Source organism: Salmo salar, chromosome 15 (assembly GCF_965601325.2).
Source record: "Salmo salar chromosome 15, fSalSal1, whole genome shotgun sequence".
NCBI lineage: Eukaryota > Metazoa > Chordata > Actinopteri > Salmoniformes > Salmonidae > Salmo > Salmo salar.
In genome coordinates this window covers 34,324,707-34,348,234 of record NC_138305.1, presented here as the reverse complement: position 1 = coordinate 34,348,234, position 23,528 = coordinate 34,324,707, and positions in this window count along the sequence as shown.

Below are 23,528 nucleotides of genomic sequence, written 5' to 3'. Positions count from 1 at the left end.
GAGGAGGAGATACTATATAATGTTGTTGGGTCTGTAACCATGAGGAGGAGATACTATATAATGTTGTTGGGTCTGTAACCGTGAGGAGGAGATACTATATAATGTTGTTGGGTCTGTGACCGTGAGGAGGAGATACTATATAATGTTGTTGGGTCTGTAACCATGAGGAGGAGATACTATATAATGTTGTTGGGTCTGTAACCGTGAGGAGGAGATACTATATAATGTTGTTGGGTCTGTAACCGTGAGGAGGAGATACTATATAATGTTGTTGGGTCTGTAACGATGAGGAGGATACTATATAATGTTGTTGGGTCTCTAACCGTGAGCAGTAGATACTATATAATGTTGTTGGGTCAGTAACCATGAGGAGATACTATATGATGTTGTTTGGTCTGTAACCGTGAGGAGGAGATACTATATAATGTTGTTGGGTCGTTAACCATGGGGAGATACTATTGTAACGGCTGTCTACGGAAGAAGTGGACCAAAATGCGGCGGAGTTAGGGTTCGTCATTTTTAATGTTACGAACACTATGCAATTAACAAAACAACAAAACTGACAGCCAACACAGTCCTGTCAGGTGCAACAACAGTGACAAGCACAATTACCCACACCACACAACGGAAACGTAGGCAACTTATGTGTGACTCCCAATCAACCACAACCCTCTACAGCTGTGCTTGATTGGAAGTCACACGGCCAAAATTAAATGAAACAATAAAACACTTACTCCCTTCTGCCACGTCCTGACCCAACTACACCCTCTACTGGTCAGGACGTGACAGTACCCCCCCCTCAAGGTGCAGACCCCGGGATGCACCTAAAAAAAAAAGGAAAACACAAAAAAAATCCCCAACAAAAAGGAACACCTAAACAATAAGGGAGGGAAGGGAGGGTGGCTGCCGTCACCGACGGCACTGTGCTACACCCTCCCTCCCCAACCCACCTATCCTGGAGGTGGCTCAGGTGCAGGACGTGGACCTCGCTCCACCTTCGGCGTCGCCCACTCTGTTGGCGCCGATCGCTGCGCCGGGCAGACGGGCCACTCGGGCTGACCCTGGCAGACGGACCACTCGGGCTGGGTCGGAAGGCATGCGGGCCACTCGGGCTGGACCGGAGGGCAGGAGGACCACTCGGGCTGGACCGGAGGGCAGGAGGACCACTCGGGCTGGACCGAAGGGCAGGAGGACCCCTCGGGCTGATCCTGACAGGCCGGGCACCCTGGCAGATCAGGGCAGGCGGGCACCTCTGGCAGAACAGGGCAGTCCGGCCACTCTGGCAGAACAGGGCAGTCCGGCCACTCTGGCAGAACAGGGCAGTCCGGCCACTCTGGCAGAACAGGGCAGTCCGGCCACTCTGGCAGAACAGGGCAGTCCGGCCACTCTGGCAGAACAGGGCAGTCCGGCCACTCTGGCAGAACAGGGCAGTCCGGCCACTCTGGCAGAACAGGGCAGTCCGGCCACTCTGGCAGAACAGGGCAGTCCGGCCACTCCGGCAGAACAGGGCAGTCCGGCCACTCCGGCAGTTCAGCGCAGTCCGGCCACTCCGGCAGTTCAGCGCAGTCCGGCCACTCCGGCAGTTCAGCGCAGTCCGGCCACTCCGGCGACTGTTGACTGGCGGGCAGCTCCGACGACTGTTGACTGGCGGGCAGCTCCGACGACTGTTGACTGGCGGGCAGCTCCGACGACTGTTGACTGGCGGGCAGCTCCGACGACTGTTGACTGGCGGGCAGCTCTGGTGACTGTTGACTGGCGGGCAGCTCTGATGACGACTGTTGACCCCTGATGCGAGGGGCAGGTATTGGACGTACCAGCCTGGAGACACGCACCTCCATGCTAGTGTGTCTAGCGGGAAACACCGGACCGAAAGGGCGCACTGGCGGTCTTGAGTGCAGGGTTGGCATCACCCCTTCCGGCTCGATGCTCCCCTTGCCCTGGCACCTGCGGGGCGCTGGTACTGGGCGCACTGGGCTGTGCGTCCGTATAGGCGAGATGGTGCGCACCTCAGCGTAACATGACGCCCTCCACCTCGTACGCACCTCCCTGTAGTCACGGGTAGCTGGCTTACGGCTCTTCCCTGGCCTGGCCAAACTACCCGTGTGCCCCCCCCAAAAAAAATCTTGGGGCTGCCTCTCGGGTTCCCTCAGCTCCCTTAACTTGTCCGCCCAGAATTTTCTCTCGTCCTGCCAGGTCCATTCTTCCATTTCCTTCTCCTGTGGCTTCCTCCTCTTCTGCTGCTTGGTCCTTTGGTGGTGGGTAGTTCTGTAGACGGCTGTCTACGGAAGAAGTGGACCAAAATGCGGCGGAGTTAGGGTTCGTCATTTTTAATGTTACGAACACTATGCAATTAACAAAACAACAAAACTGACAGCCAACACAGTCCTGTCAGGTGCAACAACAGTGACAAGCACAATTACCCACACCACACAACGGAAACGTAGGCAACTTATGTGTGACTCCCAATCAACCACAACCCTCTACAGCTGTGCTTGATTGGAAGTCACACGGCCAAAATTAAATGAAACAATAAAACACTTACTCCCTTCTGCCACGTCCTGACCCAACTACACCCTCTACTGGTCAGGACGTGACAACTATATAATGTTGTTGGGTCTCTAACCATGAGGAGTAGATACTATATAATGTTGGTGGGTCTGTAACCGTGAGGAGGAGATACTATATAATGTTGTTGGGTCTGTAACCATGAGGAGGAGATACTATATAATGTTGTTGGGTCTGTAACTGTGAGGAGATACTATTTAATGTTGTTGGGTCTGTAACCATGAGGAGGAGATACTATATAATGTTGTTGGGTCTGTAACCGTGAGGAGGAGATACTATATTATGTTGTTGGGTCTGTAACCGTGAGGAGGAGATACTATATAATGTTGTTGGGTCTGTAACCATGAGGAGATTAGATACTACATAATGTTGTTGGGTCTGTAACCATGAGGAGGAGATACTATATAATGTTGTTGGGTCTGTAACCGTGAGGAGGAGATACTATATAATGTTGTTGGGTCTGTAGCCATGAGGAGATTAGACACTACATAATGTTGTTGGGTCTGTAACCATGAGGAGGAGATACTATATAATGTTGTTGGGTCTGTAACCGTGAGGAGGAGATACTATATAATGTTGGTGGGTCTGTATCCGTGAGGAGGAGATACTATATAATGTTGTTGGGTCTGTAAACATGAATAGGACATACTATATAATGTTGTTGGGTCTGTAACCATGAAGAGGAGATACTATATAATGTTGTTGGGTCTGTAACCATGAGGAGGAGACACTATATAATGTTGTTGGGTCTGTAACCGTGAGGAGGAGATACTATATAATGTTGTTGGGTCTGTAACCGTGAGGAGGAGATACTATATAATGTTGTTGGGCCTGTAACCGTGAGGAGGAGATACTATATAATGTTGTTGGGTCTGTAACCGTGAGGAGGAGATACTACATAATGTTGTTGGGTCTGTAACCGTGAGGAGGAGATACTATATAATGTTGTTGGGTCTGTAACCGTGAGGAGGAGATACTATATAATGTTGTTGGGTCTGTAACCATGAGGAGGAGATACTATATAATGTTGTTGGGTCTGTAACCGTGAGGAGGAGATACTATATAATGTTGTTGGGTCTGTAACCGTGAGGATGAGATACTATATAATGTTGTTGGGTCTGTAACCGTGAGGAGGGGATACTATATAATGTTGTTGGGTCTGTAACCGTGAGGAGGAGTTACTATATAATGTTGTTGGGTCTGTAACCATGAGGAGGAGATACTATATAATGTTGTTGGGTCTGTAACCATGAAGAGGAGATACTATATAATGTTCTTGGGTCTGTAACCATGAGGAGGAGATACTATATAATGTTGTTGGGTCTGTAACCATGAGGAGGAGATACTATATAATGTTGTTGGGTCTGTAACCATGAGGAGGAGATACTATATAATGTTGTTGGGTCTGTAACCATGAGGAGGAGATACTATATAATGTTGTTGGGTCTGTAACGATGAGGAGGAGATACTATATAATGTTGTTGGGTCTGTAACCGTGAGGAGGAGATACTATATAATGTTGTTGGGTCTGTGACCGTGAGGAGGAGATACTATATAATGTTGTTGGGTCTGTAACCATGAGGAGGAGATACTATATAATGTTGTTGGGTCTGTAACCGTGAGGAGGAGATACTATATAATGTTGTTGGGTCTGTAACCGTGAGGAGGAGATACTATATAATGTTGTTGGGTCTGTAACGATGAGGAGGATACTATATAATGTTGTTGGGTCTCTAACTGTGAGCAGGAGATACTATATAATGTTGTTGGGTCAGTAACCATGAGGAGATACTATATGATGTTGTTTGGTCTGTAACCGTGAGGAGGAGATACTATATAATGTTGTTGGGTCGTTAACCATGGGGAGATACTATATAATGTTGTTGGGTCTCTAACCATAAGGAGTAGATACTATATAATGTTGGTGGGTCTGTAACCGTGAGGAGGAGATACTATATAATGTTGTTGGGTCTGTAACCATGAAGAGGAGATACTATATAATGTTGTTGGGTCTGTAACCGTGAGGAGGAGATTCTATATAATGTTGTTGGTTCTGTAACCGTGAGGAGGAGATACTATATAATGTTGTTGGGTCTGTAACCATGAAGAGGAGATACTATATAATGTTGTTGGGTCTGTAACCATGAGGAGGAGATACTATATAATGTTGTTGGGTCTGTAACCATGAGGAGGAGATACTATATAATGTTGTTTGGTCTGTAACCTTGAGGAGGAGATACTATATAATGTTGTTAGGTCTGTAACCATGAGGAGGAGATACTATATAATGTTGTTGGGTCTGTAACCGTGAGGAGGAGATACTATATAATGTTGTTGGGTCTGTAACCATGAGGAGGAGATACTATATAATGTTGTTGGGTCTGTAACTGTGAGGAGATACTATTTAATGTTGTTGGGTCTGTAACCATGAGGAGGAGATACTATATAATGTTGTTGGGTCTGTAACCGTGAGGAGGAGATACTATATTATGTTGTTGGGTCTGTAACCGTGAGGAGGAGATACTATATAATGTTGTTGGGTCTGTAACCATGAGGAGATTAGATACTACATAATGTTGTTGGGTCTGTAACCATGAGGAGGAGATACTATATAATGTTGTTGGGTCTGTAACCGTGAGGAGGAGATACTATATAATGTTGTTGGGTCTGTAGCCATGAGGAGATTAGACACTACATAATGTTGTTGGGTCTGTAACCATGAGGAGGAGATACTATATAATGTTGTTGGGTCTGTAACCGTGAGGAGGAGATACTATATAATGTTGTTGGGTCTGTATCCGTGAGGAGGAGATACTATATAATGTTGTTGGGTCTGTAACCATGAATAGGAGATACTATATAATGTTGTTGGGTCTGTAACCATGAAGAGGAGATACTATATAATGTTGTTGGGTCTGTAACCATGAGGAGGAGATACTATATAATGTTGTTGGGTCTGTAACCATGAGAAGGAGATACTATATAATGTTGTTGGGTCTGTAACCATGAGGAGGAGACACTATATAATGTTGTTGGGTCTGTAACCGTGAGGAGGAGATACTATATAATGTTGTTGGGTCTGTGACCGTGAGGAGGAGATACCATATAATGTTGTTGGGTCTGTAACCATGAGGAGGAGATACTATATAATGTTGTTGGGTCTGTAACCGTGAGGAGGAGATACTATATAATGTTGTTGGGTCTGTAACCGTGAGGAGGAGATACTATATAATGTTGTTGGGTCTGTAACCGTGAGCAGGAGATACTATATAATGTTGTTGGGTCTGTAACCGTGAGGATGAGATACTATATAATGTTGTTGGGTCTGTAACCGTGAGGAGGGGATACTATATAATGTTGTTGGGTCTGTAACCGTGAGGAGGAGTTACTATATAATGTTGTTGGGTCTGTAACCATGTGGAGGAGATACTATATAATGTTGTTGGGTCTGTAACCATGAAGAGGAGATACTATATAATGTTGTTGGGTCTGTAACCATGAGGAGGAGATACTATATAATGTTGTTGGGTCTGTAACCATGAGGAGGAGATACTATATAATGTTGTTGGGTCTGTAACCATGAGGAGGAGATACTATATAATGTTGTTGGGTCTGTAACCATGAGGAGGAGACACTATATAATGTTGTTGGGTCTGTAACCATGTGGAGGAGATACTATATAATGTTGTTGGGTCTGTGACCGTGAGGAGGAGATACTATATAATGTTGTTGGGTCTGTAACCATGAGGAGGAGATACTATATAATGTTGTTGGGTCTGTAACCGTGAGGAGGAGATACTATATAATGTTGTTGGGTCTGTAACCGTGAGGAGGAGATACTATATAATGTTGTTGGGTCTGTAACGATGAGGAGGATACTATATAATGTTGTTGGGTCTCTAACTGTGAGCAGGAGATACTATATAATGTTGTTGGGTCAGTAACCATGAGGAGATACTATATGATGTTGTTTGGTCTGTAACCGTGAGGAGGAGATACTATATAATGTTGTTGGGTCGTTAACCATGGGGAGATACTATATAATGTTGTTGGGTCTCTAACCATGAGGAGTAGATACTATATAATGTTGGTGGGTCTGTAACCGTGAGGAGGAGATACTATATAATGTTGTTGGGTCTGTAACCATGAAGAGGAGATACTATATAATGTTGTTGGGTCTGTAACCGTGAGGAGGAGATACTATATAATGTTGTTGGTTCTGTAACCGTGAGGAGGAGATACTATATAATGTTGTTGGGTCTGTAACCATGAAGAGGAGATACTATATAATGTTGTTGGGTCTGTAACCATGAGGAGGAGATACTATATAATGTTGTTGGGTCTGTAACCATGAGGAGGAGATACTATATAATGTTGTTTGGTCTGTAACCGTGAGGAGGAGATACTATATAATGTTGTTGGGTCTGTAACCATGAAGAGGAGATACTATATAATGTTGTTGGGTCTGTAACCATGAGGAGGAGATACTATATAATGTTGTTGGGTCTGTAACCGTGAGGAGGAGATACTATATAATGTTTTGGGGTCTGTTACCATGAATAGGAGATACTATATAATGTTGTTGGGTCTGTAACCATGAAGAGGAGATACTATATAATGTTGTTGGGTCTGTAACCATGAGGAGGAGATACTATATAATGTTGTTGGGTCTGTAACCATGAAGAGGAGATACTATATAATGTTGTTGGGTCTGTAACCATGAGGAGGAGATACTATATAATGTTGTTGGGTCTGTAACCGTGAGGAGGAGATACTATATAATGTTGTTGGGTCTGTAACCATGAGGAGGAGATACTATATAATGTTGTTGGGTCTGTAACCGTGAGGAGGAGATACTATATAATGTTGTTGGGTCTGTATCCGTGAGGAGGAGATACTATATAATGTTGTTGGGTCTGTAACCATGAATAGGAGATACTATATAATGTTGTTGGGTCTGTAACCATAAAGAGGAGATACTATATAATGTTGTTGGGTCTGTAACCATGAGGAGGAGATACTATATAATGTTGTTGGGTCTGTAACCATGAGAAGGAGATACTATATAATGTTGTTGGGTCTGTAACCGTGAGGAGGAGATACTATATAATGTTGTTGGGTCTGTGACCGTGAGGAGGAGATACTATATAATGTTGTTGGGTCTGTAACCATGAGGAGGAGATACTATATAATGTTGTTGGGTCTGTAACCGTGAGGAGGAGATACTATATAATGTTGTTGGGTCTGTAACCATGAGGAGATTAGATACTACATAATGTTGTTGGGTCTGTAACCATGAGGAGGAGATACTATATAATGTTGTTGGGTCTGTAACCGTGAGGAGGAGATACTATATAATGTTGTTGGGTCTGTATCCGTGAGGAGGAGATACTATATAATGTTGTTGGGTCTGTAACCATGAATAGGAGATACTATATAATGTTGTTGGGTCTGTAACCATAAAGAGGAGATACTATATAATGTTGTTGGGTCTGTAACCATGAGGAGGAGATACTATATAATGTTGTTGGGTCTGTAACCATGAGAAGGAGATACTATATAATGTTGTTGGGTCTGTAACCGTGAGGAGGAGATACTATATAATGTTGTTGGGTCTGTGACCGTGAGGAGGAGATACTATATAATGTTGTTGGGTCTGTAACCATGAGGAGGAGATACTATATAATGTTGTTGGGTCTGTAACCGTGAGGAGGAGATACTATATAATGTTGTTGGGTCTGTAACCGTGAGGAGGAGATACTATATAATGTTGTTGGGTCTGTAACCGTGAGCAGGAGATACTATATAATGTTGTTGGGTCTATAACCATGAGGAGGAGATACTATATAATGTTGTTGGGTCTGTAACCGTAAGGAGGAGATACTATATAATGTTGTTGGGTCTGTAACCATGAGGAGGAGATACTATATAATGTTGTTGGGTCTGTAACTGTGAGGAGATACTATATAATGTTGTTGGGTCTGTAACCATGAGGAGGAGATACTATATAATGTTGTTGGTTCTGTAACCGTGAGGAGGAGATACTATATAATGTTGTTGGGTCTGTAACCATGAGGAGGAGATACTATATAATGTTGTTGGGTCTGTAACCATGAGGAGATTAGATACTATATAATGTTGTTGGGTCTGTAACCATGAGGAGGAGATACTATATAATGTTGTTGGGTCTGTAACCGTGAGGAGGAGATACTATATAATGTTGTTGGGTCTGTAACCGTGAGGAGGAGATACAATATAATGTTGTTGGGTCTGTAACCGTGAGGAGATACTATATAATGTTGGTGGGTCTGTAACCGTGAGGAGGAGATACTATATAATGTTGTTGGGTCTGTAACCATGAAGAGGAGATACTATATAATGTTGTTGGGTCTGTAACCGTGAGGAGGAGATACTATATAATGTTGTTGGGTCTGTGACCGTGAGGAGGAGATACTATATAATGTTGTTGGGTCTGTAACCATGAGGAGGAGATACTATATAATGTTGTTGGGTCTGTAACCGTGAGGAGATACTATATAATGTTGGTGGGTCTGTAACCGTGAGGAGGAGATACTATATAATGTTGTTGGGTCTGTAACCATGAAGAGGAGATACTATATAATGTTGTTGGGTCTGTAACCATGTGGAGGAGATACTATATAATGTTGTTGGGTCTGTGACCGTGAGGAGGAGATACTATATAATGTTGTTGGGTCTGTAACCATGAGGAGGAGATACTATATAATGTTGTTGGGTCTGTAACCGTGAGGAGGAGATACTATATAATGTTGTTGGGTCTGTAACCGTGAGGAGGAGATACTATATAATGTTGTTGGGTCTGTAACGATGAGGAGGATACTATATAATGTTGTTGGGTCTCTAACTGTGAGCAGGAGATACTATATAATGTTGTTGGGTCAGTAACCATGAGGAGATACTATATGATGTTGTTTGGTCTGTAACCGTGAGGAGGAGATACTATATAATGTTGTTGGGTCGTTAACCATGGGGAGATACTATATAATGTTGTTGGGTCTCTAACCATGAGGAGTAGATACTATATAATGTTGGTGGGTCTGTAACCGTGAGGAGGAGATACTATATAATGTTGTTGGGTCTGTAACCATGAAGAGGAGATACTATATAATGTTGTTGGGTCTGTAACCGTGAGGAGGAGATACTATATAATGTTGTTGGTTCTGTAACCGTGAGGAGGAGATACTATATAATGTTGTTGGGTCTGTAACCATGAAGAGGAGATACTATATAATGTTGTTGGGTCTGTAACCATGAGGAGGAGATACTATATAATGTTGTTGGGTCTGTAACCATGAGGAGGAGATACTATATAATGTTGTTTGGTCTGTAACCGTGAGGAGGAGATACTATATAATGTTGTTGGGTCTGTAACCATGAAGAGGAGATACTATATAATGTTGTTGGGTCTGTAACCATGAGGAGGAGATACTATATAATGTTGTTGGGTCTGTAACCGTGAGGAGGAGATACTATATAATGTTTTGGGGTCTGTTACCATGAATAGGAGATACTATATAATGTTGTTGGGTCTGTAACCATGAAGAGGAGATACTATATAATGTTGTTGGGTCTGTAACCATGAGGAGGAGATACTATATAATGTTGTTGGGTCTGTAACCATGAAGAGGAGATACTATATAATGTTGTTGGGTCTGTAACCATGAGGAGGAGATACTATATAATGTTGTTGGGTCTGTAACCGTGAGGAGGAGATACTATATAATGTTGTTGGGTCTGTAACCATGAGGAGGAGATACTATATAATGTTGTTGGGTCTGTAACCGTGAGGAGGAGATACTATATAATGTTGTTGGGTCTGTAACCATGAAGAGGAGATACTATATAATGTTGTTGGGTCTGTAACCATGAGGAGGAGATACTATATAATGTTGTTGGGTCTGTAACCATGAGAAGGAGATACTATATAATGTTGTTGGGTCTGTAACCATGAGGAGGAGACACTATATAATGTTGTTGGGTCTGTAACCGTGAGGAGGAGATACTATATAATGTTGTTGGGTCTGTGACCGTGAGGAGGAGATACTATATAATGTTGTTGGGTCTGTAACCATGAGGAGGAGATACTATATAATGTTGTTGGGTCTGTAACCGTGAGGAGGAGATACTATATAATGTTGTTGGGTCTGTAACCGTGAGGAGGAGATACTATATAATGTTGTTGGGTCTGTAACCGTGAGCAGGAGATACTATATAATGTTGTTGGGTCTGTAACCGTGAGGATGAGATACTATATAATGTTGTTGGGTCTGTAACCGTGAGGAGGGGATACTATATAATGTTGTTGGGTCTGTAACCGTGAGGAGGAGTTACTATATAATGTTGTTGGGTCTGTAACCATGTGGAGGAGATACTATATAATGTTGTTGGGTCTGTAACCATGAAGAGGAGATACTATATAATGTTGTTGGGTCTGTAACCATGAAGAGGAGATACTATATAATGTTGTTGGGTCTGTAACCATGTGGAGGAGATACTATATAATGTTGTTGGGTCTGTGACCGTGAGGAGGAGATACTATATAATGTTGTTGGGTCTGTAACCATGAGGAGGAGATACTATATAATGTTGTTGGGTCTGTAACCGTGAGGAGGAGATACTATATAATGTTGTTGGGTCTGTAACCGTGAGGAGGAGATACTATATAATGTTGTTGGGTCTGTAACGATGAGGAGGATACTATATAATGTTGTTGGGTCTCTAACTGTGAGCAGGAGATACTATATAATGTTGTTGGGTCAGTAACCATGAGGAGATACTATATGATGTTGTTTGGTCTGTAACCGTGAGGAGGAGATACTATATAATGTTGTTGGGTCGTTAACCATGGGGAGATACTATATAATGTTGTTGGGTCTCTAACCATGAGGAGTAGATACTATATAATGTTGGTGGGTCTGTAAGCGTGAGGAGGAGATACTATATAATGTTGTTGGGTCTGTAACCATGAAGAGGAGATACTATATAATGTTGTTGGGTCTGTAACCGTGAGGAGGAGATACTATATAATGTTGTTGGTTCTGTAACCGTGAGGAGGAGATACTATATAATGTTGTTGGGTCTGTAACCATGAAGAGGAGATACTATATAATGTTGTTGGGTCTGTAACCATGAGGAGGAGATACTATATAATGTTGTTGGGTCTGTAACCATGAGGAGGAGATACTATATAATGTTGTTTGGTCTGTAACCGTGAGGAGGAGATACTATATAATGTTGTTGGGTCTGTAACCATGAAGAGGAGATACTATATAATGTTGTTGGGTCTGTAACCATGAGGAGGAGATACTATATAATGTTGTTGGGTCTGTAACCGTGAGGAGGAGATACTATATAATGTTTTGGGGTCTGTTACCATGAATAGGAGATACTATATAATGTTGTTGGGTCTGTAACCATGAAGAGGAGATACTATATAATGTTGTTGGGTCTGTAACCATGAGGAGGAGATACTATATAATGTTGTTGGGTCTGTAACCATGAAGAGGAGATACTATATAATGTTGTTGGGTCTGTAACCATGAGGAGGAGATACTATATAATGTTGTTGGGTCTGTAACCGTGAGGAGGAGATACTATATAATGTTGTTGGGTCTGTAACCATGAGGAGGAGATACTATATAATGTTGTTGGGTCTGTAACCGTGAGGAGGAGATACTATATAATGTTGTTGGGTCTGTAACCATGAAGAGGAGATACTATATAATGTTGTTGGGTCTGTAACCATGAGGAGGAGATACTATATAATGTTGTTGGGTCTGTAACCATGAGAAGGAGATACTATATAATGTTGTTGGGTCTGTAACCATGAGGAGGAGACACTATATAATGTTGTTGGGTCTGTAACCGTGAGGAGGAGATACTATATAATGTTGTTGGGTCTGTGACCGTGAGGAGGAGATACTATATAATGTTGTTGGGTCTGTAACCATGAGGAGGAGATACTATATAATGTTGTTGGGTCTGTAACCGTGAGGAGGAGATACTATATAATGTTGTTGGGTCTGTAACCGTGAGGAGGAGATACTATATAATGTTGTTGGGTCTGTAACCGTGAGCAGGAGATACTATATAATGTTGTTGGGTCTGTAACCGTGAGGATGAGATACTATATAATGTTGTTGGGTCTGTAACCGTGAGGAGGAGATACTATATAATGTTGTTTGGTCTGTAACCGTGAGGAGGAGATACTATATAATGTTGTTGGGTCTGTAACCATGAAGAGGAGATACTATATAATGTTGTTGGGTCTGTAACCATGAGGAGGAGATACTATATAATGTTGTTGGGTCTGTAACCGTGAGGAGGAGATACTATATAATGTTTTGGGGTCTGTTACCATGAATAGGAGATACTATATAATGTTGTTGGGTCTGTAACCATGAAGAGGAGATACTATATAATGTTGTTGGGTCTGTAACCATGAGGAGGAGATACTATATAATGTTGTTGGGTCTGTAACCATGAAGAGGAGATACTATATAATGTTGTTGGGTCTGTAACCATGAGGAGGAGATACTATATAATGTTGTTGGGTCTGTAACCGTGAGGAGGAGATACTATATAATGTTGTTGGGTCTGTAACCATGAGGAGGAGATACTATATAATGTTGTTGGGTCTGTAACCGTGAGGAGGAGATACTATATAATGTTGTTGGGTCTGTAACCATGAAGAGGAGATACTATATAATGTTGTTGGGTCTGTAACCATGAGGAGGAGATACTATATAATGTTGTTGGGTCTGTAACCATGAGAAGGAGATACTATATAATGTTGTTGGGTCTGTAACCATGAGGAGGAGACACTATATAATGTTGTTGGGTCTGTAACCGTGAGGAGGAGATACTATATAATGTTGTTGGGTCTGTGACCGTGAGGAGGAGATACTATATAATGTTGTTGGGTCTGTAACCATGAGGAGGAGATACTATATAATGTTGTTGGGTCTGTAACCGTGAGGAGGAGATACTATATAATGTTGTTGGGTCTGTAACCGTGAGGAGGAGATACTATATAATGTTGTTGGGTCTGTAACCGTGAGCAGGAGATACTATATAATGTTGTTGGGTCTGTAACCGTGAGGATGAGATACTATATAATGTTGTTGGGTCTGTAACCGTGAGGAGGGGATACTATATAATGTTGTTGGGTCTGTAACCGTGAGGAGGAGTTACTATATAATGTTGTTGGGTCTGTAACCATGTGGAGGAGATACTATATAATGTTGTTGGGTCTGTAACCATGAAGAGGAGATACTATATAATGTTGTTGGGTCTGTAACCATGAAGAGGAGATACTATATAATGTTGTTGGCTCTGTAACCATGTGGAGGAGATACTATATAATGTTGTTGGGTCTGTGACCGTGAGGAGGAGATACTATATAATGTTGTTGGGTCTGTAACCATGAGGAGGAGATACTATATAATGTTGTTGGGTCTGTAACCGTGAGGAGGAGATACTATATAATGTTGTTGGGTCTGTAACCGTGAGGAGGAGATACTATATAATGTTGTTGGGTCTGTAACGATGAGGAGGATACTATATAATGTTGTTGGGTCTCTAACTGTGAGCAGGAGATACTATATAATGTTGTTGGTTCTGTAACCGTGAGGAGATACTATATAATGTTGTTGGGTCTGTAACCATGAAGAGGAGATACTATATAATGTTGTTGGGTCTGTAACCATGAGGAGGAGATACTATATAATGTTGTTGGGTCTGTAACCATGAGGAGGAGATACTATATAATGTTGTTTGGTCTGTAACCGTGAGGAGGAGATACTATATAATGTTGTTGGGTCTGTAACCATGAAGAGGAGACACTATATAATGTTGTTGGGTCTGTAACCATGAGGAGGAGATACTATATAATGTTGTTGGGTCTGTAACCATGAAGAGGAGATACTATATAATGTTGTTGGGTCTGTAACCATGAGGAGGAGATACTATATAATGTTGTTGGGTCTGTAACCGTGAGGAGGAGATACTATATAATGTTGTTGGGTCTGTAACCATGAGGAGGAGATACTATATAATGTTGTTGGGTCTGTAACCGTGAGGAGGAGATACTATATAATGTTGTTGGGTCTGTAACCATGAATAGGAGATACTATATAATGTTGTTGGGTCTGTAACCATGAAGAGGAGATACTATATAATGTTGTTGGGTCTGTAACCATGAGGAGGAGATACTATATAATGTTGTTGGGTCTGTAACCATGAGAAGGAGATACTATATAATGTTGTTGGGTCTGTAACCGTGAGGAGGAGATACTATATAATGTTGTTGGGTCTGTGACCGTGAGGAGGAGATACTATATAATGTTGTTGGGTCTGTAACCATGAGGAGGAGATACTATATAATGTTGTTGGGTCTGTAACCGTGAGGAGGAGATACTATATAATGTTGTTGGGTCTGTAACCGTGAGGAGGAGATACTATATAATGTTGTTGGGTCTGTAACCGTGAGCAGGAGATACTATATAATGTTGTTGGGTCTATAACCATGAGGAGGAGATACTATATAATGTTGTTGGGTCTGTAACCGTAAGGAGGAGATACTATATAATGTTGTTGGGTCTGTAACCATGAGGAGGAGATACTATATAATGTTGTTGGGTCTGTAACTGTGAGGAGATACTATATAATGTTGTTGGGTCTGTAACCATGAGGAGGAGATACTATATAATGTTGTTGGGTCTGTAACCGTGAGGAGGAGATACAATATAATGTTGTTGGGTCTGAAACCATGAGGAGGAGATACTATACAATGTTGTTGGGTCTGTAACCATGAGGAGGAGATACTATATAATGTTGTTGGTTCTGTAACCGTGAGGAGGAGATACTATATAATGTTGTTGGGTCTATAACCGTGAGGAGGGGATACTATATAATGTTGTTGGGTCTGAAACCGTGAGGAGGAGATACTATACAATGTTGTTGGGTCTGTAACCATGAGGAGGAGATACTATATAATGTTGTTGGTTCTGTAACCGTGAGGAGGAGATACTATATAATGTTGTTGGGTCTGTAACCGTGAGGAGGAGATACTATATAATGTTGTTGGGTCTGTAACCATGAGGAGATTAGATACTATATAATGTTGTTGGGTCTGTAACCATGAGGAGGAGATACTATATAATGTTGTTGGGTCTGTAACCGTGAGGAGGAGATACTATATAATGTTGTTGGGTCTGTAACCGTGAGGAGGAGATACAATATAATGTTGTTGGGTCTGTAACCGTGAGGAGATACTATATAATGTTGGTGGGTCTGTAACCGTGAGGAGGAGATACTATATAATGTTGTTGGGTCTGTAACCATGAAGAGGAGATACTATATAATGTTGTTGGGTCTGTAACCGTGAGGAGGAGATACTATATAATGTTGTTGGTTCTGTAACCGTGAGGAGGAGATACAATATAATGTTGTTGGGTCTGTAACCATGAAGAGGAGATACTATATAATGTTGTTGGGTCTGTAACCATGAGGAGGAGATACTATATAATGTTGTTGGGTCTGTAACCATGAGGAGGAGATACTATATAATGTTGTTTGGTCTGTAACCGTGAGGAGGAGATACTATATAATGTTGTTGGGTCTGTAACCATGAAGAGGAGATACTATATAATGTTGTTGGGTCTGTAACCATGAGGAGGAGATACTATATAATGTTGTTGGGTCTGTAACCGTGAGGAGGAGATACTATATAATGTTTTGGGGTCTGTTACCATGAATAGGAGATACTATATAATGTTGTTGGGTCTGTAACCATGAAGAGGAGATACTATATAATGTTGTTGGGTCTGTAACCATGAGGAGGAGATACTATATAATGTTGTTGGGTCTGTAACCATGAAGAGGAGATACTATATAATGTTGTTGGGTCTGTAACCATGAGGAGGAGATACTATATAATGTTGTTGGGTCTGTAACCGTGAGGAGGAGATACTACATAATGTTGTTGGGTCTGTAACCATGAGGAGGAGATACTATATAATGTTGTTGGGTCTGTAACCGTGAGGAGGAGATACTATATAATGTTGTTGGGTCTGTAACCATAAGGAGGAGATACTATATAATGTTGTTGGGTCTGTAACTGTGAGGAGATACTATTTAATGTTGTTGGGTCTGTAACCATGAGGAGGAGATACTATATAATGTTGTTGGGTCTGTAACCGTGAGGAGGAGATACTATATTATGTTGTTGGGTCTGTAACCGTGAGGAGGAGATACTATATAATGTTGTTGGGTCTGTAACCATGAGGAGATTAGATACTACATAATGTTGTTGGGTCTGTAACCATGAGGAGGAGATACTATATAATGTTGTTGGGTCTGTAACCGTGAGGAGGAGATACTATATAATGTTGTTGGGTCTGTATCCGTGAGGAGGAGATACTATATAATGTTGTTGGGTCTGTAACCATGAATAGGAGATACTATATAATGTTGTTGGGTCTGTAACCATGAAGAGGAGATACTATATAATGTTGTTGGGTCTGTAACCATGAGGAGGAGATACTATATAATGTTGTTGGGTCTGTAACCATGAGAAGGAGATACTATATAATGTTGTTGGGTCTGTAACCGTGAGGAGGAGATACTATATAATGTTGTTGGGTCTGTGACCGTGAGGAGGAGATACTATATAATGTTGTTGGGTCTGTAACCATGAGGAGGAGATACTATATAATGTTGTTGGGTCTGTAACCGTGAGGAGGAGATACTATATAATGTTGTTGGGTCTGTAACCGTGAGGAGGAGATACTATATAATGTTGTTGGGTCTGTAACCGTGAGCAGGAGATACTATATAATGTTGTTGGGTCTATAACCATGAGGAGGAGATACTATATAATGTTGTTGGGTCTGTAACCGTAAGGAGGAGATACTATATAATATTGTTGGGTCTGTAACCATGAGGAGGAGATACTATATAATGTTGTTGGGTCTGTAACTGTGAGGAGATACTATATAATGTTGTTGGGTCTGTAACCATGAGGAGGAGATACTATATAATGTTGTTGGTTCTGTAACCGTGAGGAGGAGATACTATATAATGTTGTTGGGTCTGTAACCGTGAGGAGGAGATACTATATAATGTTGTTGGGTCTGTAACCATGAGGAGATTAGATACTATATAATGTTGTTGGGTCTGTAACCATGAGGAGGAGATACTATATAATGTTGTTGGGTCTGTAACCGTGAGGAGGAGATACTATATAATGTTGTTGGGTCTGTAACCGTGAGGAGGAGATACAATATAATGTTGTTGGGTCTGTAACCGTGAGGAGATACTATATAATGTTGTTGGGTCTGTAACCGTGAGGAGGAGATACTATATAATGTTGTTGGGTCTGTAACTGTAAGGAGGGGATACTATATAATGTTGTTGGGTCTGTAACCGTGAGTAGGAGATACTATATAATGTTGTTGGGTCTGTAACCGTGAGGAGGAGATACGATATAATGTTGTTGGGTCTGTAACCATGAGGAGGAGATACTATATAATGTTGTTGGGTCTGTAACCATGAGGAGGAGATACTATATAATGTTGTTGGGTCTGTAACCATGAGGAGGAGATACTATATAATGTAGTTGGGTCTGTAACCGTGAGGAGGGGATACTATATAATGTTGTTGGGTCTGTAACCGTGAGGAGGAGATACTATATAATGTTGTTGGGTCTGTAACCATGAGGAGGAGATACTATATAATGTTGTTGGGTCTGTAACCGTGAGGAGGACATACTATATAATGTTGCTGGGTCTGTAACCGTGAGGAGGAGATACTATATAATGTTGTTGGGTCTGTATCCGTGAGGAGGAGATACTATATAATGTTGTTGGGTCTGTATCCGTGAGGAGGAGATACTATATAATGTTGTTGGGTCTGTAACCATGAATAGGAGATACTATATAATGTTGTTGGGTCTGTAACCATGAAGAGGAGATACTATATAATGTTGTTGGGTCTGTAACCATGAGGAGGAGATACTATATAATGTTGTTGGGTCTGTAACCATGAGAAGGAGATACTATATAATGTTGTTGGGTCTGTAACCGTGAGGAGGACATACTATATAATGTTGTTGGGTCTGTAACCGTGAGGAGGAGATACTATATTATGTTGTTGGGTCTGTAACCGTGAGGAGGAGATACTATATAATGTTGTTGGGTCTGTAACCATGAGGAGATTAGATACTACATAATGTTGTTGGGTCTGTAACCATGAGGAGGAGATACTATATAATGTTGTTGGGTCTGTAACCGTGAGGAGGAGATACTATATAATGTTGTTGGGTCTGTATCCGTGAGGAGGAGATACTATATAATGTTGTTGGGTCTGTAACCATGAATAGGAGATACTATATAATGTTGTTGGGTCTGTAACCATGAAGAGGAGATACTATATAATGTTGTTGGGTCTGTAACCATGAGGAGGAGATACTATATAATGTTGTTGGGTCTGTAACCATGAGAAGGAGATACTATATAATGTTGTTGGGTCTGTAACCGTGAGGAGGAGATACTATATAATGTTGTTGGGTCTGTGACCGTGAGGAGGAGATACTATATAATGTTGTTGGGTCTGTAACCATGAGGAGGAGATACTATATAATGTTGTTGGGTCTGTAACCGTGAGGAGGAGATACTATATAATGTTGTTGGGTCTGTAACCGTGAGGAGGAGATACTATATAATGTTGTTGGGTCTGTAACCGTGAGCAGGAGATACTATATAATGTTGTTGGGTCTATAACCATGAGGAGGAGATACTATATAATGTTGTTGGGTCTGTAACCGTAAGGAGGAGATACTATATAATGTTGTTGGGTCTGTAACCATGAGGAGGAGATACTATATAATGTTGTTGGGTCTGTAACTGTGAGGAGATACTATATAATGTTGTTGGGTCTGTAACCATGAGGAGGAGATACTATATAATGTTGTTGGTTCTGTAACCGTGAGGAGGAGATACTATATAATGTTGTTGGGTCTGTAACCGTGAGGAGGAGATACTATATAATGTTGTTGGGTCTGTAACCATGAGGAGATTAGATACTATATAATGTTGTTGGGTCTGTAACCATGAGGAGGAGATACTATATAATGTTGTTGGGTCTGTAACCGTGAGGAGGAGATACTATATAATGTTGTTGGGTCTGTAACCGTGAGGAGGAGATACAATATAATGTTGTTGGGTCTGTAACCGTGAGGAGATACTATATAATGTTGTTGGGTCTGTAACCGTGAGGAGGAGATACTATATAATGTTGTTGGGTCTGTAACTGTAAGGAGGGGATACTATATAATGTTGTTGGGTCTGTAACCGTGAGTAGGAGATACTATATAATGTTGTTGGGTCTGTAACCGTGAGGAGGAGATACGATATAATGTTGTTGGGTCTGTAACCATGAGGAGGAGATACTATATAATGTTGTTGGGTCTGTAACCATGAGGAGGAGATACTATATAATGTTGTTGGGTCTGTAACCATGAGGAGGAGATACTATATAATGTAGTTGGGTCTGTAACCGTGAGGAGGGGATACTATATAATGTTGTTGGGTCTGTAACCGTGAGGAGGAGATACTATATAATGTTGTTGGGTCTGTAACCATGAGGAGGAGATACTATATAATGTTGTTGGGTCTGTAACCGTGAGGAGGACATACTATATAATGTTGCTGGGTCTGTAACCGTGAGGAGGAGATACTATATAATGTTGTTGGGTCTGTATCCGTGAGGAGGAGATACTATATAATGTTGTTGGGTCTGTATCCGTGAGGAGGAGATACTATATAATGTTGTTGGGTCTGTAACCATGAATAGGAGATACTATATAATGTTGTTGGGTCTGTAACCATGAAGAGGAGATACTATATAATGTTGTTGGGTCTGTAACCATGAGGAGGAGATACTATATAATGTTGTTGGGTCTGTAACCATGAGAAGGAGATACTATATAATGTTGTTGGGTCTGTAACCGTGAGGAGGAGATACTATATAATGTTGTTGGGTCTGTGACCGTGAGGAGGAGATACTATATAATGTTGTTGGGTCTGTAACCATGAGGAGGAGATACTATATAATGTTGTTGGGTCTGTAACCGTGAGGAGGAGATACTATATAATGTTGTTGGGTCTGTAACCGTGAGGAGGAGATACTATATAATGTTGTTGGGTCTGTAACCGTGAGCAGGAGATACTATATAATGTTGTTGGGTCTATAACCATGAGGAGGAGATACTATATAATGTTGTTGGGTCTGTAACCGTAAGGAGGAGATACTATATAATGTTGTTGGGTCTGTAACCATGAGGAGGAGATACTATATAATGTTGTTGGGTCTGTAACTGTGAGGAGATACTATATAATGTTGTTGGGTCTGTAACCATGAGGAGGAGATACTATATAATGTTGTTGGTTCTGTAACCGTGAGGAGGAGATACTATATAATGTTGTTGGGTCTGTAACCGTGAGGAGGAGATACTATATAATGTTGTTGGGTCTGTAACCATGAGGAGATTAGATACTATATAATGTTGTTGGGTCTGTAACCATGAGGAGGAGATACTATATAATGTTGTTGGGTCTGTAACCGTGAGGAGGAGATACTATATAATGTTGTTGGGTCTGTAACCGTGAGGAGGAGATACAATATAATGTTGTTGGGTCTGTAACCGTGAGGAGATACTATATAATGTTGTTGGGTCTGTAACTGTGAGGAGGAGATACTATATAATGTTGTTGGGTCTGTAACTGTAAGGAGGGGATACTATATAATGTTGTTGGGTCTGTAACCGTGAGTAGGAGATACTATATAATGTTGTTGGGTCTGTAACCGTGAGGAGGAGATACGATATAATGTTGTTGGGTCTGTAACCATGAGGAGGAGATACTATATAATGTTGTTGGGTCTGTAACCATGAGGAGGAGATACTATATAATGTTGTTGGGTCTGTAACCATGAGGAGGAGATACTATATAATGTAGTTGGGTCTGTAACCGTGAGGAGGGGATACTATATAATGTTGTTGGGTCTGTAACCGTGAGGAGGAGATACTATATAATGTTGTTGGGTCTGTAACCATGAGGAGGAGATACTATATAATGTTGTTGGGTCTGTAACCGTGAGGAGGACATACTATATAATGTTGCTGGGTCTGTAACCGTGAGGAGGAGATACTATATAATGTTGTTGGGTCTGTAACCATGAGGAGGAGATACTATATAATGTTGTTGGGTCTGTAACCGTGAGGAGGAGATACTATATAATGTTGTTGGGTCTGTAACCGTGAGGAGGAGATACTATATAATGTTGTTGGGTCTGTAACCATGAGGAGGAGATACTATATAATGTTGTTGGGTCTGTAACCATGAGGAGGAGATACTATATAATGTTGTTGGGTCTGTAACCGAAATTAGGAGATACTATATAATGTTGTTGGGTCTGTAACCGTGAGGAGGAGATACAATATAATGTTGTTGGGTCTGTAACCGTGAGGAGGGGATACTATATAATGTTGTTGGGTCTGTAACCGTGAGGAGGAGTTACTATATAATGTTGTTGGGTCTGTAACCATGAGGAGGAGATACTATATAATGTTGTTGGGTCTGTAACCGTGAGGAGGAGTTACTATATAATGTTGTTGGGTCTGTAACCATGAGGAGGAGATACTATATAATGTTGTTGGGTCTGTAACCGTGAGGAGATACTATATAATGTTGTTGGGTCTGTAACCATGAGGAGGAGACACTATATAATGTTGTTGGGTCTGTAACGATGAGGAGGATACTATATAATGTTGTTGGGTCTCTAACCGTGAGCAGGAGATACTATATAATGTTGTTGGGTCGTTAACCATGGGGAGATACTATATAATGTTGTTGGGTCTGTAACCGAAATTAGGAGATACTATATAATGTTGTTGGGTCTGTAACCATGAGGAGGAGATACTATATAATGTTGTTGGGTCTGTAACTGTGAGGAGATACTATATAATGTTGTTGGGTCTGTAACCATGAGGAGGAGATACTATATAATGTTGTTGGTTCTGTAACCGTGAGGAGGAGATACTATATAATGTTGTTGGGTCTGTAACCGTGAGGAGGAGATACTATATAATGTTGTTGGGTCTGTAACCATGAGGAGATTAGATACTATATAATGTTGTTGGGTCTGTAACCATGAGGAGGAGATACTATATAATGTTGTTGGGTCTGTAACCGTGAGGAGGAGATACTATATAATGTTGTTGGGTCTGTAACCGTGAGGAGGAGATACAATATAATGTTGTTGGGTCTGTAACCGTGAGGAGATACTATATAATGTTGTTGGGTCTGTAACCGTGAGGAGGAGATACTATATAATGTTGTTGGGTCTGTAACTGTAAGGAGGGGATACTATATAATGTTGTTGGGTCTGTAACCGTGAGTAGGAGATACTATATAATGTTGTTGGGTCTGTAACCGTGAGGAGGAGATACGATATAATGTTGTTGGGTCTGTAACCATGAGGAGGAGATACTATATAATGTTGTTGGGTCTGTAACCATGAGGAGGAGATACTATATAATGTTGTTGGGTCTGTAACCATGAGGAGGAGATACTATATAATGTAGTTGGGTCTGTAACCGTGAGGAGGGGATACTATATAATGTTGTTGGGTCTGTAACCGTGAGGAGGAGATACTATATAATGTTGTTGGGTCTGTAACCATGAGGAGGAGATACTATATAATGTTGTTGGGTCTGTAACCGTGAGGAGGACATACTATATAATGTTGCTGGGTCTGTAACCGTGAGGAGGAGATACTATATAATGTTGTTGGGTCTGTAACCATGAGGAGGAGATACTATATAATGTTGTTGGGTCTGTAACCGTGAGGAGGAGATACTATAT